The sequence below is a fragment of the Coturnix japonica genome, chromosome 6 (genome assembly GCF_001577835.2).
Source record: "Coturnix japonica isolate 7356 chromosome 6, Coturnix japonica 2.1, whole genome shotgun sequence".
Taxonomy (NCBI): Eukaryota; Metazoa; Chordata; class Aves; order Galliformes; family Phasianidae; genus Coturnix; species Coturnix japonica.
In genome coordinates, this window is record NC_029521.1 from 23,233,341 (window position 1) to 23,252,813 (window position 19,473).

The 19,473-nt window shown below is 40.0% G+C and overlaps 2 long non-coding RNA genes across 11 annotated transcripts in view; one reads left to right on the plus strand and one right to left on the minus strand.

Annotated features, from left to right (window-relative positions):
* Window positions 1–19,473, plus strand: part of LOC107316155 — a 68,211-nt gene that overhangs the window by 20,807 nt on the left and 27,931 nt on the right. For 7 of the 9 annotated variants that reach the window (XR_004307750.1, XR_004307752.1, XR_004307753.1 and 4 more), the window contains 7 exons: window positions 2,620–2,679; window positions 4,101–4,337; window positions 5,315–5,528; window positions 7,340–8,152; window positions 8,569–8,731; window positions 12,849–12,988; window positions 13,410–13,451. This is a non-coding gene — a long non-coding RNA (uncharacterized LOC107316155). Of the gene's footprint in view, window positions 1–2,616; window positions 2,680–4,100; window positions 4,338–5,314; window positions 5,529–7,339; window positions 8,153–8,568; window positions 8,732–12,848; window positions 12,989–13,409; window positions 13,452–16,370; window positions 17,509–19,473 lie in introns of those variants that run through there. The other 2 variants (XR_004307754.1, XR_004307757.1) reach the window with 2 other exon arrangements.
* LOC107316157 overlaps window positions 1,722–19,473 on the minus strand; it is a 31,934-nt gene continuing 14,182 nt past the window's right edge. Inside the window, exons 2-3 of one of the 2 annotated variants that reach the window (XR_001556199.2) lie at window positions 5,062–5,196; window positions 1,722–3,996 (exon numbers count right to left, since the gene is read on the minus strand). This is a non-coding gene — a long non-coding RNA (uncharacterized LOC107316157). Of the gene's footprint in view, window positions 4,029–5,061; window positions 5,197–19,473 lie in introns of both variants that reach the window. The other variant, XR_001556200.2, reaches the window with a different exon arrangement.

Sequence of the window (19,473 nt, forward strand, 5' to 3'; positions counted from 1 at the left end):
CAGAACTCTTCATGCTGGCAGACATGAGCTCTTTGCAGATTGCTGAAGTTTGTCCATGCTTTCCCCAATGTTTTTTCCTGAGCACAAGTTATTGTTTTGGTTTTGCTTTAATTAGTCCCTCATAGTGCCACTCTGACAGATTAAATTAGGTATTGCTAACAACATGCCTTGTAAATACAGTCTTTATTTTTCTGTCTGCAAATTCTCTGTGCTCCGGCTGTTGTTTCCATGTCTGTTCAGTGCACATGATTATATAATCGTATCCTAGAAATAAAGGTGGAATAGTTGCTAATCTTTTAACTGCTCCCATTTCTCAGCTGTTATTCTTGGTGTGTGTCAGGCTGCCTAGTCCACGGGACAGTAAATGTGCTCCTGTCAAGTGACTGAAATGTTAACTGTGAAGGATAAGGAATATCAATTAGTAATACAGCCTTTTTTTCTGTCTTCCTTTTCTTAAACTGTGATCTTCACCATAATGTCTGAATTCTCTGTACTGTACGTGCATCCCAGCTAAGGGCAAATTCAGTTCAGTCCAGTCCCTTTCATGCAGGTGTGTGACCATCAGGGTGAGATGCATGGTGTATTTCAGACTGGAGTCATCATGTGAACCACAGAGCTCGAGTTTGAGCACAAGTCCTGAGCTAACACAGCAGTGTAGGCATCAAGTGCAGATTTTCTGTTCAAAATGGACCTTTAAGATCTTTACAGCGTTAACCACAGAATTTCTTCTGATAGTTCTGTTTGGAATCCAGCAGCTCATGTCTTTGTTGAAACAGAGCTTCAATACCAACTCCTGCCCTTGCCAGAAAACACTAACAGACAGCCCACCCGTTGCTTTGCTCATTATTCTTATCACTAGTTTTTGGTTTTGATTTTAATCCTTGTAGGAACTGGAGCTATGTCATTTTTTTTGTGCCTGTGTATTTTTTTTTCTTGAAAAAATATGATACTGCAGGGAAATAGGAGAGGCACTTTTTTATTGTATGTCGTAATGCCTTATTCTAAAATTTGGTCCTTATGCGGCCATTTGAAAATGTTCCATAAGAATAGGAACTATGTAGAAATAACAGACTTAGATTTGTGTCGTAGGCTGTTACTTGAAGAGAGAGAGAACTTATTGTGGCTTCTCAGTGGGGAAACAATGAAACACGAAGAACAGCTTTCTTACCTTATATTTATACAAAGCTTTTCAGTGGAAAAATACGGGACTTAAGAAGACAAGAAAGCTTCAAACCATTCTTCAAGCATCCCAGGCATCTGATTTACAATGCCACTATTATGTGAGAGGGGACTTCAGAAAGCCATCAGATGGTGTGAGTAGGAGGTCTATGATTTGCGATAGATCTTTTTGGAAATGAGCATCCCCTGTCCCTGCATGACTTCCTATGCTTTCCCAAGGATGTAGCTTGAGAGGTGCTTGGGATTCAGCATTTATGATGGGGTCTGTAACAAAAACCAGCATGGGAGCTGCAAGCAGGTATTTAAATAGTTTGAGTGAAAGTGCGAAACTGGTTTAAAAAGCATTTCCTGAAGGTACAATCACATCGGGCACCAGAGTAGAAACACTTATGCATATTTCTGCCCCCTGGGGCAGTTTTCAAGAATGTTGCTAATGTTAAATTTGAACTAAAAGGGCTTTAATTTTTCTTTTTGATGGGGAGCACTTGTTATGCAAATAAGATAGCCTTTGGGCAGATGGTTTTCCATGTGTTTTTTTTTTGTTTTTTTTTCCTTTTTTTTGGAAGAATACTAGTTTAAAGTGGAAATTTCCACATTGAAGTTACCTATTTGGTCATTTTTCCGGGCACACTAAAAATACAAGCATGATAAGTTAAACACTATCCTGGCTTGAAAGGATCCTTGTTTCATTTTGGCACTGTCTGTGTTATAACTACTCCTAGACAGAGAAATTGCAGCAACTTCCCTTTGTCCTTCACCTCATGGCACAGGTAAAACATCTTTGGTTATCTCTCTAGCTGACCTTTGTTGGCCAGGGTATGAAACAAACTGAATCCTTCTAAGTCCATCCTGATCTACCTCCACACTGTCCATTTTTGGGTCAGGGGCAGTTTGGATTTTAGATGAGGGCATCCTTGGTGTTATAAGGGAAGCTGACCTCTGTACTCTGTCTTCCAGTATTCTTGCTGCACTTCAGTTTTTTCATGTACTGGGTTCCTGGATTTGTCTGAATGAGAATGTGCATCCAGGCAGGCTTTGTCCATGTGATTACATTGGGTAACAGAAGTGTTTGATAAGCATGGGTCTTAATTCACTATCAGTAGAGTCAAAGAATTATTCAGAAGGTCTAAGAAAACAGGCTGCTCTATGACTCCCATTCCATGAGAAAAGCCAATAGAGCAATAATGCTTTTTATTTGCAAATATTTTTTTCCTCTCCTGTTATTTTCGTTTTTCAGTCTCAAAATCTTGTGTGGGATATAGAGGTTTTGGCTCCCATCAATGACTGAAAATCTAGAGGTGGGAACCCTGAAGAAGTAATTTTTAACCTGTGGGGAAAGGGCAGAATACAAGGAACATTAAAAACTAGAAAACAGGAAAGCCATTTTAGTAACTTTTTTTTTTTTTAATTTATCCCCTGTTGGCCTTTCTGTCTCAGCAGCAGTTCACAAGAGATGTGCCACTGTGGTGTGAGATCGATCTCATGTGATGGCAAACAGAGGTAAGAAACTGGTCATCCATCTCCAGGAGCTCAGTGAGACTCTGGAGCAACCCCTCCCTGGGAGCAGTGGAGGGAGAGAATTGGCATGCCTTGTAAGGTGCTTGTTTAGATGGAACTGTAAATCATCTGATTGGTACCTGTGGGTCATGCACACTCTGAGTTTCCTTACCAAGAGTTCTCATTTCTTGTGCTGGGCTGGTGGTAAAATACCTGCTTGTCAACATCCAAATGGAATTTGCCATACAGTGCTAATTGCTTACAAAGTGCTTTGGATCTATCTGGAGGGAAGACCCTCATGAGATGTAGCTCATCGTCCTGTCAATGCAAACTGACTTGGGTGAGCAAGGGCTAGGGGACCAAACGTCCTTTGGTAAGGGAGATGCATTACAGAAGATAGGCAGCTTGCTGAGGGGAGAGCAGGTGGCTTCAGTGAGTTAAGTGGAAGCTCTGTTCTCCTGGGGAGGGGAACAGCAGCAGTATTAAGTGCTGAGGCTGACAGGAAAAGTTAGTGGAAGTGCTTTTCTACAGAGCAGGGCACAGCTGCAGCACAGCACTCTGTTGAGCTTGAAGACTTGGTGTTGCTGAGCTTGCAGCTGGAGGCAGGGAGCTGTGGAGTTGGGCAGGGAAAGCTGTATGCAATGCACTCTGCTTTTCATCCCTTCCAGTCAGTAAATAAACCAAGTGGATGCTGTCAAGACCTCAGCTTTTTGGAAGCATGGGGTGATGCAAAACAACCCCAGGACATTTCTAGATGAAGGGTGCACAACAACCTGCCACAGGAACATTGCTTGGCATCTTTCCCAAGCTCTCTGCTTGTCAAATGTTCTTGTGCTTCTGCTTAAGGGTGGTGGAATTTATGACCTCTCTTTAATTGCTATGCAGAGACACTGGGGTAGGACCTTCAGCAGTGTGCCTTGCAGCTCTCAGGGTAATGCCCCACAGAGTTCCCTTCACCTTTGTTGCTGCTTTCTGCTTGTAGTGAGCACTGTGCCAGCTCCTGCTTAAAGGCTTCTGCTTCTAGCTATTTTTTTTTAATGCTGGGAGCAGCCCGAGTACAGTGATCAGAATAGCTTTCTGTGTTGCCAAACATATTTTGGAAAGAAGAATTACTATTACTTTATCAGCAAATCATTTCCCACAGGCGCTTTATTCATCTGTGATAGAGGACAAAGGGAGACATTGAGAAGGCTGATGGGGTGGTTGTGGCTGGTTGAACCCATAGCTGGATCATATTGTAAATATTTTCTTCACTCTTGCATCTGGATCGTGTTTGGTACAGTTGCAGGACCCTTTGAAGCCCATAATTTTAGTTTTCTGCTGCTTGGAAAAAAAATAAATAAAAATAGACCCTAAAAGAGAAACAACAAGCAAACTAAATCAAAACACATTTTCCCAAAATACGCATAAACTTCCCTTTCCAGTAAGTAAGAAAATACCCCAAGGACATTGGATCTCAGCATTAAATCCAAGCATTTGGAAACCGCCTCCATAAGACAAACAAGGAAAGAAATGAACTCTGCTGTCCTGCCAAGGGCAGCCACGTGCTTCCAGTGTCTTCATTCTCAGAGGGAATGCTGTTGTCACCGGGAGGATCCATGCAAGGAAGAGAGCAATGAGGCCTCTTCAGACCCAACCCTGATGTCTTTACAGCTGAACAGGTACAAATCATGGATCTTCTGTGCTCTTCTATAAACGAGGGTGGGGAGTATTTACTGAGCTATGGGTGAATAATTGTAGCAGCTAAAATAAAAACAAAGCTGTGTTTTCCCTTTTCAAAGCACACTGCAGGCTTTGTTTGCTCTCCCTGACAATTTTATTCCAAGGCAATACTGGTAACTTTAGGGAAATCCCTGTGATCATCATAAAGCCAGACAGTAACACTGCCATTTTACACATAAAAGGGACCATGGTGTCACATACAGAATGGTTTCAGCTGTGTTCTTTCACTTTCTTTTCAAAAGAGAGTTGACTTTGGTGATAAGACATCAGACAAACATGCCCCAAATTTCATTCTGCATCCATGGCCTCCTCAGCAGATCTCCCATCTGGATGGATGCAAAAAGCCCCAAAAGAGTACTCAGGGACTTAAAGAATCATTTTTTAAGTGTTGGAAATGTTACCTAAGTACTCTTTTAATGATTTTTTTAGTTTGAACAGAGCCAGGTGCTTGATTGAAGTCTCAGCATTTGGCATTTCAAATGCCACAGCATGGACATGACCTATCCACAAAATACAGTGAAAGAGAGAAGAAAGAGCAGTTCCCAGACAAGGGCTTTGTTTATGCTGAGAAAATAGGCAGATGTGATGGCTTCCACAGTGCTGTGGGTACAGGTCCTCTGAAGAGATAAGTTGGCAGCTGGTACAGCAGGAGGAGATACTGACCTTGTGTCTCACTCCTGGGACTTGACAGGATGCAGGACCAGTTGCAGTCAGTGCAGTTGATGGGAGTTCTCACAGATGTGCCTGGTATACCTGGGGTCACTTTTCTCTATGGTGGATGAAATAAACCTGTGGCAGCTGGAGAGGGATTGCACAGATTTAGTTTCCTAGGTAAATTGTTATCAATGCTCATAGTGCTGAGACTTTATGGAGTACTTCCTGAGTGATAACAAGACATAATTTTTATTTTATATAGCTCTCTGTCCAGCATTGCCAGCATGGGCAGTTATACCAGCTGAAAATCAGAGCCAAGCTGTGGAATGGAGACAGGAAAGCCCATTTCAGAGAGGGCAGGGATGAAACCTCATAAGTCATCTGTCAGGGAGAGCTGAGCCCCAGCACGACGTGATGTGGAGGTGTGGTACATGACATCTGGACACTCCCGATGCGCTGTTGGCCACAGCCATCTGGTGGGTATTTTCCTGTCTTTCATTTGGCTGCTCTTCCAAATGTCCTCATACAACTTTTTAAAGTTACTAATCTGGCAAATTCTGTTCCCTTGGGTATTTCTGACTGTCTCTGTTGCCATAAATGTGAGAAGACTGTAAGTGCCATAGGATGGATCCATATGCTACCCAGCAGATATCACTGCAAGGCAGCTGGGATGGGTTTCTTATATGCTGTGATGGTTTCTATCCTTTGCCAGGAAATGTCAGTTGGTGCTTGATGTGTTAAACTGAAAATTCAGAACAAAATTCGGCAAAGAAAATAAAATACTATTTGGTGAGTAATTGGAGCATCAGCTATTATGAGATATACTACTTTTATAAAGAAAAATAATCTCAATGTGTCTATTTGCTATCAGTCTTTATTTCCTGAGTTTTCATAGATATAGAGCAAAAAAAAAAAAAACAACAAAAAAAACCAAAAAAGGTCATAGAAATACAATCCAAACCAAAGCAGCCTTGCTTTTAATACTTTGGGAAGTCCAGGAAAAGACTGTAAGTTTAATTGTTATTACTCAAGATTTATAATGGAATACACTATTCAACCTAAATTTCTGTTTTCTTTTAAGGTATATTTGCTATGTGCCATCCCAGGAGACTTTTTACAATATGCAAATTATTTGCAACTTCAGAGTGAGTTTAGTATTTATGCTGAATTGTTGTTGGTTTGGATAGGGTAGGTGTGAATTACATTGTCATTGGATTTCAAAATCCAGACAATATTGGTGTAAACAACACCGGTGAAATATAGTATGTTAGAATGTCATTGCTATTTGTATGTTGAACACTCAATGGGCTAAAACTCTCATAATTTCACTGAAGCCAGCTGAACGTGGGTCAATTTACTCATTCTTTTCCTTTAACACAGTGTTGTCCTGCTTTCTTTTCCATGAAACTTCTCATGCTGGCCTCCAAATTTGGCAGATTGTTGTTTTTAATCTGCATTCTACAGATTCTCTCCCTCTCGTTTTTCTCTTTCTTTCTTAGGGAGTTAAACGTAAGCTGTAGCAAACTCAACATTGGGCAAATACGAAACCATATACAACAGAAAAGTGCACTGATATGGGTGGTGTTTGAGGTTCAAGAGTTGAAAAAATACATTTATGCTTTGCTTAAAAGATTAAGAGCTTGATCCTGTTTTCATGGTGTCAGTGGGAGTTCTGCCACCATTCAGCGAGGGAGGGATTAGATCCTGAAGATATTTGATGAAATGATTTGGCCAAGGATTATACCCTTGAATATGCAAAAGCACACAATAACTGTAGCCAAAATAGACTCAAAATATAGAACCTGTCTCTGATGGCTGAGCAGCACGTGAGATCCTGTTTAGAAACCAGGGCTGTTCTCTGTAATTCATTGAACAGGTTTGTTAGAGAGAGCACGGGACATTTTTTCCACGGGGGTATTTGATGAAAGGTTCAAAATTTGCTATGCAGAATAGGTTGATCTGCAAAGATACTGGTAAGAAAGGGTCTTACACAAGGCCAAAGAACTTAAAATGGATCTCAAGTCATGTCCTAGGGACTAGGCTCTACTTGCACAGAAAAGCCTTGATTCTTCCCTCTTCTTAGCAGGCTCATTCACTGTTGATCTCTTAACTTCTTGTAGGACAGGTGAAGTAAACCTCAAAGGCATCACAATCAGGCACATTTTAAGATATAGAAATTAATAAAGCATGAAGAAAATTCTGCTTTGAAGATCTTTGAGTTTTGACTGTAAGATCTACCAAGGGTTATATGCAGCCAGTGTTACCCTTATGGTTTGTATTTCTCAAGGCCAAACTCCCAGACTTGCATGAGGAAAAACAGCAGCACATGCTGTCACATGCAAATCAATACTTAAGCAGCATTTCTGGAAGAAAGAGGGATGAAGATACTAAAAGAAAGATCAAAAAACAGTTGGGAGTTGCCAGATGGCAGCTGCTGCTTGGGGACTGGCTGGGCATCGATTGCTGGGTGGTAAGCAGTTCCTTGTGTATCACTAGTTTTGTATATGTATTTTATATATTATATTATTATTATTATTGTCTTTTTTTTCCTTTGTCTTTTCTTTGTACGTGGTTTTTGTTTCAACCCATGAGTTCTGATTTGTTTTTTTCCCTTGTATATCCTTACCTGACAACAGAAAAGAATATTCTGCTTTTTGCAGCTCCACAAGCACATCCCCAGCAGCAATACCACCACTGCAGCCTTCGGCTTTTCCTGTCTGCTGCTGAACTGTCTGTCTGTTATGTTGGTAAAAAGGTTTCCAGGGGCAACTTTATCAGATTTAGGCAGCATTGCCCTCAAGTATAAAAGATCAGCCAGGGTTGGACTGTTAAAGGAATACTGAGAGGTCCCTGAGTACAGTCTTTCTTACAGAGCAGGGTTAGTTGTACCCAGACCTTCCCAACAGATGGCTGTAGGGGCATGCATAAGCGGCTGCTGGAGGCCATCTCCTCTTAAGCGAGATGGACTGGAGTTGGAGCTACATCCCAGCAGCTTGGGGATGACTGTATGGAGATGCCAAGAGACACTGGAGATAACACCTTGAAGACCAGAGACAAAAGCTGCTGTTCATCTCTCTGACAGACCATATTGCATATTGAGGTATGACAGTTCAGGAACCTACTGTATTTTTATCTACAGTAAACTCAAAACGAGCATTTGAAAGTCCCTTTCTGCTACTCATAATCTGTCCCTTAACCCTTTATGGCCCACAGAGGCTGTATGATGAAGGACTTTGCCACTCTAACCAACAAATCCAGAGTAGGAAACTGAAAATAGCTGAGCTGTACGTCCCTCTGTCTGGTTGGGCAGACAGTTGGATCCTAGGTGGATGAAAACTTATTTCTACGATGAAACAGGAAAGGGTCAAGGCTGTTTCAGTATCTACCAGCTGGCTTTCCTCATTCAAAATGGGGAAACTCAGATCCATCTGGGGGTTGACTTTTAGCAAATAGCAGTATTTGTAAGGTAATGTCTACTATGTACTGTGACAGCTGATGGTTCTATATTTCCTCAAGGTGTTTGACTGTTTTCAAGTCATTGTTATGGGGAAGAATATGTTTGCAGAAAAACCTTTGACACTTGAGTGAGAACAATGAGTTCTCACATTTCCCTCTCTGAACTCCACACCTCTGATAAAGAACCAAACAGGAATTAGAGCAGCTGCTCTGTATGGAGGAGGTATGTAACAAGTGTGTTTTACATTGCTTTTAACAACGGTCATCCATCTCAAAAGAAGTTTGTGCACTAATATTCAGTAATCAAATTCTGTTGGAAATTACCTTGGTCCTTAGCATGTCAGCTGTAGCTATGAGAGCAGATTGCATATTGCTTAAACTCTGGGTTCCCTCATCTCAGTAGTTGTAGGCCAAGGTCAATAAGGCCAAATGGGCACCAGAGCTAGAGCTGCTTTGTATGGAGGAGGGATAAAGAGCATAGCTTCTGGCTGGCACAAAAGCCATAAGGTTGGCTTATCTGTAACAGGCTCCTGTGCCCTTAGGTTAGCTGGCAGTGAAAAGATGTTGCTTCTAGGAAAATCCCCAGTGCCTAGGGGACAGATCAGAGCTGCTACCTGCCCTCTTCTAACTCTGCCCATTTACATTCTGTATGTGTCTGTGCTCAAAGTTCAGGTGTCGCAATATTTTACTGCACTTGGATCAGTATCTACTAAATAGTTTTAGCAGTGCAAAAATACAACAGCAGCCCATCAATTGCAGGTAGATCTTTCCACTTGTACTTAACTTTAAGTGGAAGAAACAACTTAAATGGAAATATGGTTGTCGTGCAGACTACTACACACCATGAAAGCTCCTACTTCTAAGTATATGAGGGTCTAACTGATTCTGTGGGAAGATGCTATCTTGTTGAATAGTTGAATAGATACTCTAGTTGAATAGAGTATACTAGAAAATACTGCAGAGGTGTTATAATTGAAGTTAAAGATGCAGTAACTATAGAAATTGATCAGAGAAAAAAAATCCCAGAATCCTAAAATCTGCAGATTCAAAGAAAAAAAGATATGATTCCAGTAAATAACAACTTTCTTATGAGTTGGAAAAGTGCAGCTTATGTTTTTGTTTCTTATTAAGCACAAGTACTTGTTTTCGTAACTTTTACAATTTCCTTCATCTCGAATTGGAAGCAGAACTGCTATCTGACCAGACTGGAGTCATGGTTAGGACTTGTGCTATTGTGGCCTTTTTGTTGAGCAAACTATGGGGAAGAACTGCCAAATATTTTGAGCGATCAAAGATATAGGACTTGGCTTGCTCAAGGGAGTAGATGTGACGAATGTTCCCCATGCCGTCTCATGTGAATTCAGTTCCTGTGCAGCAGTATGGCTGGGTCATGGAAGATGCTGAATGCTCTCTTAATATACTGCCTTTAACAGCAGAAATCCTTTGAGCTCATTGACCAGGACTAGATCATTAAACAGCACTGTCTGTTTGCTGAGTGCTTTTGGAAATAGGTTAGCAATGTTCTGGTTACTTATGAACAGAAATCTGACCAGGTGACAGAAGGACCAGACACAAGCAGAAAATGTATCGTTGGTCACTCCTTTCAGGGCAGTCAGGAATGGAAAATCTCCAAAGGTTCACCCTGTCCTGGGCTGGTGAGGACACCATGGCTAGCAGACACTGCTAGCTGATGCGAATGTCTAAATCTTGTAACACCACTGACCTTGTCCTTTGAACAGAGTGTTTCATTTTCCATATTTGCCAGTTGGGTATGTTTCTTGAAAATAGCATTTGCTTGGAAATAAACCATAGTAAAGGCTGGCTAAAAATTGACAGCAGTGTAATAGGGTTATGAGAAAGAGAATGTTAAGAATTTCAAATAGCTGTCTTGCAGATCTGAGCCTTTTCTTTCCCTGTAGCTGTCAGCAGCTTAGCGCAGGGAGTGACTACAGGAACAAAACTTAGGCAGTAAAGCTGTCACAGGGAAGACTCCGGATAGGGAGAAATGATTCCTGTTTAATCCAAGGTTAGTGGAAAATACAGACACTAAAATAACAGCACAATTCCACAAGAACACAGAAAACTGTATCTGCATTTTTGTCTACACGAAGGAGTGTAACAGGGTTAAAAAAAAATCCCAGTGCAGAGACTGTGTAAGCAAATCATACTGTATCACCTGTAGTTCTTTTTTTCCCTCCCACTCAGATAGGAACTTGGATATTCTGGGAACTCTATAAATACTCTGTAAAACAACCACTTTGTCAAGACTTTCTGTGTTAATTAGGTAAATGTATGCATCGTTTTGAGCCCATGAATAGATGTTTGCACCATTACTTGTGCTTAAGTGAAGTAGATGCTTAAATATTTATTAAACATGGATCTAAATCTCAAAATGGACCAAAGGAGGTCTAACTGGAGAGATACTGCAGAGATATTTTACATAATTTAGTCTATTTCCCATACGTCTGACTTGATGCTAAATGATTTCTGTGAGTCCAGTGCATGTATGTGGCTCACTCCAGGGTATCAGTGTTTTTTCTGCAGTAGTTCTTATCCTACAGCCCCAAGTGATGTGAAGGTGGAACTAAATGCAGGACTCTGCTGGCATTGATAAACTTGATAAACTCTACAGATAAGAGAGCTACAAAACTAGAATCAATTTCTACTTCATGAGTAGTTCTGAAATATTGGCATCTTGTTATTCTTGAATTGCAGCAGACTTTCAGATGTTAAGATTTCACCAAGAACTGCGTTTTTGAAAATCTATTATGTTAGATCTCAGCTTTTCCAATATTATCTCTAAATGTACATTTTTGCATCATTTGGTTTATTACTATGGAAAATTTCCTATGCTCCACTTCCATTTCTGATACCCATTTTTGCTGAAAACAATGTGTTCCCATGAAAGAAATGTAATTTGGCACGTTTTCTGACAGAAGGATGCATTTCCTTAGAAGATCTTTAACAAGCTTTAGATTTCAGCATAAATGTAATTAGTCAAAAAAGCAATCCAAAGGATGGCACTTTGTAATGCCAGTAAGGCTACTAAATGGCATGTCTGCTGCAGTTACAATCAAGCAGAACAATAACAATAAATCTATGGCTCTAAGTAACACTTAAAATAATAAGGACAGTTACTTGTACAAAAGTGAAATCCGTGTGTTTTCCAAGTTTCATCAGGCAGGATCCAGAGCACAGTGGGTTCAGAGAATTCAGTTCATGTGTATTAAATTCTTGGAAAATATTCTAAAGGAGAACAAATCTGATCCCTATGTTGCTTTATAGCTCAGGAATACAGCTCTGCCAGGTGTTGTTTGGAAAACAGGCAATCAGAAGTTTTCCTAGAAGTGCTTCTAAGTTGCACTGTCCTGGCAAGCACAGGTATGCCAAATCCAGAATCTCAGATGAACCTTAGAGAACTACAAGCTGCTTGACCCAGAATTAGCTTTGACATGAAAACACTGCTTGTAGAAAACTTGAAGCTTGTCGCAGGTTTAATATTGTTGGGTGCATGGCTTCCTACCTGCATCTTCCAACAGAGATGCACACTAATGAAGCCTGTATTTTTCTGCTCATAAATCAGTAAGAGTGGAAAACGAACAGATGGATTGACTTTTCACAGGCATCCCCAGACAAGATGCAGGAGTGCACCAATTCTCTTCTCTCTGCCCAGAAAAATCCCTTATGCAAAGACTTTGGCATCTAAACATCATTACATGCTCTTGTTCATTTCTGATCCCCTCTGCTGTAGTTCTGCTATTTTTTTCTTCTTTTATGCACTGCTAACTAATTAGAGTAGGGACCTTTTATTCGCATGTAGCAGTGAACAATTTCCTCATTTACCTTCAGCAGTGATTATATCATGTTTATAACAAGTTTAATTTATTTTCTGTTTGCTAAGGGTGAGCATCAGGGAAGAAAATGACAGTGTGATGACAGACAATCATAGAAAATACATCTTGCATTCTGAAAATATGTAAAAACAGAGAAATAATATTAAAAATGCATAAATAAAGAGTGCAACATCTTTTTCCCATTGCTCTTAAAAATTTATTGCAAACCAGTAGAGAAGCCTGCTCAAAAGAAGAGAGTTTAATGGGTAACTGCTGGGTCAGCGTAGAAGGAGATAGATGTGTGGATTTCTTCAGGAAGGCTGTCTACAGATAATGTATACACCAGGGTCAGTGGGTCTATCTAGCTCCATATCTTGTCTGATATGGGAAGGATCTTTAACAATGGCAGATCTAATTATTTTCCAGGCTGGACAGTCCCTGTGTCATTTGTCCTCTCCATGTACAGTAATCATCCATCCTTCTCAGCTTTTTCTGCTCTTTTACTAGGGCTACAGTGCAGTCCATGAGATGGTTGGCATCACCACTTCCTGTACTGAAGGCACCAGACATGGACATTAAGCTCAGTGAAACTGAGTAACTTCATTGAGTCTTTGGATCCACCTTGCTTTATGTAATAAAATTGAAAGGTATAGCTGACTTTTATGAAGATGATTATGTCTAATCAGGTAGATAAGCAATCCCACTAAATCAACAAACTATGGCATGTCCCCAAGTGCCCTATGAATCAAAACCCATACATGTATAATTTAATAGTTTATTCTTAAATTTATGGTTTATTTAGGATCAAAGATATACATGATGACTAATGACTATCTGTTCAAGTCCCCATAAAATGCATGCATCCTTCAGAGAATGATGCATCTTCTTTAAATGAATAGAGGCTAACAATCAAGGATCATGTGCTCTCCCAACCTTCTGATAAATGTTCTTTCTATTACTTCCAATAGACTTTGATACATTAAACTGGATAATTTATTCTCAGTAATTTATCTTTATCTTTGTTCTCACGGGTATCAGCTCATCTCTTTCTATCTTTTCTTCCTACAGAAATGCAGTGTATCAGCATCAGGAACAATACACATAAATCAGGTGATTTCAAATTAATATTATGGCATCTTCTTGGTTAGACTAGAAAATGGGTAGTGAAGAACTATGCGTTGTATCTTCTATACAGCAGAAATTCTGTACATCTACACTACTGATCATTTCACTTTGTCCTTAATTCACTCGATAACTCAGTCCTATAGTGTATTGCTGTGGGTAGTTCCCTGCAGACTAAGAACAAAAGAACAAGTTCTGGCTGCATGGATTTTCCTTTGTACTTCTGCTGAGTTAAATATGGAGTAGAAGGCTATGATAGTAAGAGAGAAGTCTGCCTTTTTTCTTTTTTAGACAGTTTCAGAAACTCATAGCATTTGCATGATATTGATCAACCAACCATCTATCCATCCACTTGCTAAATAAAAGAAATTCTGGCTACAGCCATCCTTAAGTCAGAGCTTTAAGTATTTCTCATCTGCACATCATTCCGTAAGTTTGTATAAACTTAATTGGGTCTAATTCAGTCTCAGTAAATAAGGCTTAGAATCCAGGAATGTCCTTTATACTTTTCTTTGATTTTGCAAGTGATTAGGAATCTGTGCTAGGCATCTCAGATATTTTATTTATATAGAGATATATTATTTATTGTACATACATAAAATATATATTAAATATATATAAAATAAATATATAATATTTTCCTGATGCTCTTTTCTGTAGCAGAACCTTCTCCTTCACAAAATCAGGGTGATGAGGAGAGAAAAAAGGTGCACTGCCTCACTAAAGCAAACAGTGAGATAGAAGGAGAAATGGCTCTGATGCTAAATGCTGCAGTCATAACCATAAATAGAGGAATGGGGCATTTCCAGATGCTGCTCCTAAATAGACAGATGTGGCCACGAAAGGGTGAGCTCATTAATGTGGTTCACTTCTCAGAAAGGTGAGAAGTGACCTCACTGGAGAGCTAGAGGAGATTTAGAAGGATTGATTAATATAAAAATGACCTATTTGAGTTAGAAGATCAAGATACAAAGGATATGAGGTGGAGAAGATGGATTAATCTTTATGTAAATCAAAACAAGGTCAGTTCCTTTCTTATGTGTAATTTCAGAGGGAAAACGCTTGCAATACGGAATTCTCAGTTTATTCACCACTGTACTGTGGAGTGGGGGGAAAAGCCTCAGAGATATTCAAACTTCAGAAACCAGTGTTGATTCCCAGTTTTCACTTAAGCTGTTTCAGCTGTATACCACAAGAGTAAGAAAGTCTGTGATAACAATATCAACTGCCTTCTTTATTTTTAACAAAGATAGTAGGACAATTTGAAGTAGATTTTTCTTCTAGGTAACGCATTTCTTTAGGGATTTACAGTATTTTTTAGGTGGAACATCTATTCCCCAATGATGGACTACTTTGATCATTAGAATAAGCTGCCACTAAGGTGATATCTTGTTCTCTATCATTTATTCAAGGTTGAAAGAGGACGAAGCCTCTTCTGAAGTATCAGACATTCTTTTTTACTACCTTCAGACTAGGAAATGTGGGGAAACAGTGATCCTCTTTCATCTAACAAATGGTTTCCAGTGAACTGAGAGTAGAAAGTACTGCCCCATACATTTACCAGCACTCCAAAGAGTTTTCAGATGGTGGTGTATCTGTGTAGCACTGTAAAAGCACTGACTTGTGCAGATGTGAAAGAGGAATGGCAGTGCCCATATCTGAGCCAATGTTGTCCTGTATCCTAAGGACACTGGAACCCTTTGAGACAGCATATGTTTATTAATATACAAGTTAAATTTCCATGCAGTATCATCTTCACTGTGAATAGGACTTGAGAGAATCTTTGGCTGCTGTTGTTTCTCCTCACTGTAGTGAATAATTAATCCTTGAAAAAAGGTGACTCCTGATATTTTTATTTTTTTTATGGTCTGTCAAAGTAGCTCTGGTACCATTTAATCTCTCTCACTCTATAAAAATTTAAGAAAATGAGATCTGGGGATGAGAGCATGTGCTATTTCATATTGATATTAGGTTGATTTGGCAGGTTTGACTACATTTCTTAATGGGAATGCATGGATTTTTACCTTTGTCTTTTAATTTGTTATTTTTTTTAATAATACTGCAGTTTTGTTCTTAGACACCTAAATAGTTCTTTTAGAGAATTAAAGTCTGAATTATTTCCCATCCCTGTCATGCATCATATCCTCCAGCAGCAAACTGAAGGTAAACCACTAGTGCTGCATGCCTTGTTCTGGTTGCTCCAGCATCTGCTCTTTTGGAGCAGCCGGGGCTCAGGGTGGAGATCATGATCTAGCAGAATGGATTAGCTTGGTGCAGCACTGACCCAAAGCTGTCCCTTTGTCCCCCGCTCCTTCTGAATCATACAATCATAGAATCATTAAGGTTCAGAAAGGCCATTAAGAACACCAAGTCCAGCCGTCAACCCATCCCCACCATCCCCAGTAAACCACATCCCTCAGTGCTACATCTACCTTTTTTTTGGGGGGGGAAACCTTCAGGACTGGTGACTCCACCACTGCTCTGAGCAGCCTGTAGCACTACTACCATGTCATTGCAAATATCCATGTGCCCCATAAGACCGGGGTTTAGGTTGGCAGCCCTCTCTTCCCCCTCTCCTCTTGGCAGAAGTGGTGCCATTGCTGCCACCTGGCTTCACTCCACAACTCCAGGGCTGGGAAACATCAGAAGAGATTTCTCCTGGGACCCATTCCAGAGCTCAAATTAGCAATGGACCATAAACTGACCAAACATAGGATTTTGGACTGAATTTATGATGGATTGTCCCAAGTTGAATTTCTAGCGCTGTTTTGTTGTTACAAACTTTCACCCCTAGATTTTCCCCCAGGTAATTAACATAATGTTATTGCTTTAAAGCATGTCATTTGCTCAGTAACAGTCCCAATTACTCAGGGGTTACTGACTTTGGACTTTCAAAATGCTCTACAGGAAGTACCGTGACCCTAGTTACTACAGATATGTTCATGGATCAAAGACCCTGCAGTCAGCCGTCAGGTCCTGACCAATCATTAACCAGGAGGAACATTGTGGAGCTGCTGCTGATTTTTCCTGAGTTACTTTAACAGACTGACCACACTGCATGTTCCTTCGTCCTTAGAAGAGTTCCAGAAGATTAGTCAGCTAAACCTGATAGGACTTCTGGAAAGCTGGAAAGGACTTGGCTCAGCCTAGTAGCAACTAAGGTTGGAAATACAATTGAGTGCTGCAATATCTGCCATATGTTCCTCATTCTTACTGTTTTTTTCCATTAGCCCAAACATAGCAATAAACACTTTTTTCCATATCTACTTCACTGAAAGTTTTATTGACTTGACATTGCAGCTGTGTAAGAGGAAAGAACTACAAATCAGATTTTGTTTCAGCTGTTGTCTTTGCAACAGGTTTTTGGATGGCTTTCAATATAGATAGGGAAAGAAAGAGACTGTGTAGTTTTTCAGGCCAAAGTACTGAAAAAAAAAAGTACGAAAAGATACAAAGATAAGGTGAAGCTAGATAAGGATTTAGCTGCATGAGTGAATAAAAAGGGTGGCAGTTACAAAGATTGTAGTGAAAAAGCAAAAGTGACAGAATTGTGGGGTCAGTTGTAGAGTGGTGTGGGCAAGTTTAAAGGTGAGAGAAACTGAGACCATCTTCTGTGCCTCAGAGTCCTGCTTGTTTTTCTGTCTGCTGAGAGGGGACAAGCTCAATGAGAACTTCAACTCGAGGCCTATTTATATGAGCGCTCTCTAAGAGCTCAAACTGAATCTAGGCTATTTTATTGGGTGCTGACTTGGTGTACCCACAGATAATTGTATGCACTATTCAAGGCAAAAGATTCTCATCCATCTTTGGTGGGACAAATCATTCCCAGAATATTTCTCTAAATGGGGAGCTTTCTAATGTGATCACCTAATGTTTTTTACCTGAGAAGATAGCCCTGGTTTCATCTGTAGCCAGATCTTATTTTGTAACAGTAGAAAATGCATTCCTTCACCCAATTAAAAAAACATACACATATCTACAGATTCATTTATATAAGCACTACAAAATTGAGATTGTCAGGAAGCCTTGCATTAAAACCTTCATTCCTGATTAGAAGATGGCATGCTGAGTACTTCAACTCATTTCGCTCTTCAAAACAAGCTATTATTAGGGTATCTGGCCCTTCATGCTTAATGAGAGCTTTTCTATTGAGATGCAACAATGATGCATCCAGTATAAAATTTTGGTTATAAGTGCGATTTTTTTTTTTTTTTTAAAGCACTTACTTACTTCCTTGCAAAATAAAAGGCTGAATGTTGCTTTTTTTCAAGGATCAAATGACACTGAATACATTAGTTTGGTTTGAATCTATATAATGCCATTTGCCCTTCAGGATCATTTTAACCATTTAATTCCATAATTCTGTATGGAATCCAGTCCATTCTGTGACCCTTCCTTTCAGTTTATGTAGTGCTTCACAGCACATGGACTGAATCTTGCTTAGAACAGAATAAAAAACCTTTGAGATACCAAAAGGTGAATATCTGTCTAAGGTTTATAGGGAAGAATTAGGAAATATGAGGTCCTGGGGCTGGAATGCCTGGAGGATTAGAAAACAAATATCTCCTAGGGAGCTACAATTTAATCCACTTCCAAAATGGACAGAGGCAGCTGGATTTCAGGAAGACCGTGCCAATTGCCAGTTACAGATACCTAACTTTTCCCAGTGGATGGGTTGGCAAAAGCAGGAAGGACAAGCAGAAATCACCTGTATGTGGTTGCATGAGCTGACAGGTGGGCTGCACTGAGTTTTCCCCACAATAACCCTGAGAATGACCAGGCCTTAGATTAATGCATGCAATAGGTACTATTTCAAAGGAATCTTTTTCAGTGAGCTTCACAGCTGTGTGCTGTTGTTCTTGAGATCACCCAGTGATTCTAGTGATCTCAGCTCACTTTAGCAGCATTCACTGCAGGTGGGTCTGTTCTCACCCCACCAAATCAGAGCGCAGCCACTATCTATCTGCGATGCTACATTTCTCTGCAAAGAAAATCTGCTCTGCCTGTTGACAGTGACATTCCCTCTTTGTGCAGTCAGCCTGATTGAGCATTTTGGGCTGTTTCTCCTACCTCAGCTTCATCAGATTTAGCTTAAGTGGCATCTAGTGAAATCACACAGATTACAGTAGCAAGAAAATGATAAACAAAGAGGACTTCTGCTTCCTTTGTTCTTGAATTTGAGGTGATATTAAATTTAGAAAACCTCTGGATACAAAAATGCGTGGACTGAATCTGCAGCTTATTATGAATAATGTGTTGTAAGTAAGTAAGTACTCTGATGGAGACAGACAATGAAAAATTGCTGCAGCCAAACCTGCGAGTAGTAGATAAATATGTTCTCTTACATGCTCTTGGATCTATCTTGAGCATGACCTTACTAAAGGAAAAACACATTGTATCTTCTTGAAAATATAAAAGATGATAGTGTGACATATATAAGTAAGAAATGGTTAAATATTTACTTTAAATGTATATCTATAGAATTTCATGCAGATAGATAATGCTCATGGCAAAAAGAATGAATAAACAGGAAATACTTTTAGTGCATCCTGCTCATTACAGCCGTGACTTATTAAATATTACATCACTTGTATTTCAAAGGTGATTTGTTCTGAATATTTTGCAAAACCATTGCTTTTCCATTTGAAATGCAAACTTTGGTGTCTTCTGTAAAATGACTGTACAATGAAAGCAGGGCAAAAAGAAAAGGCTCTGATCCTGTAGTGAGACAGCACTGTTAGAATGGTGTATTTTGCTGTAGCACCTGATATGCCTGAGAATAGCATTCTGGTGTGGGGGAACCACTTCATTATTGATGCAGACACTACTCTTTAGCACAGCCCCTTCTGCTACTCAAGGAGGGCTAATGTGGAAAGTGCTGGCCTCAGCCTATCTCCTCATTCCAGGTCAGTCTGACAAGCCTGTAGTTCCCCTGGATCCTCCTTATGGCCCTTCTTGTAGACAGGAGTCACATCAGCAAGCCTCCAGTCCTCTAGAACCTCTCCAATAG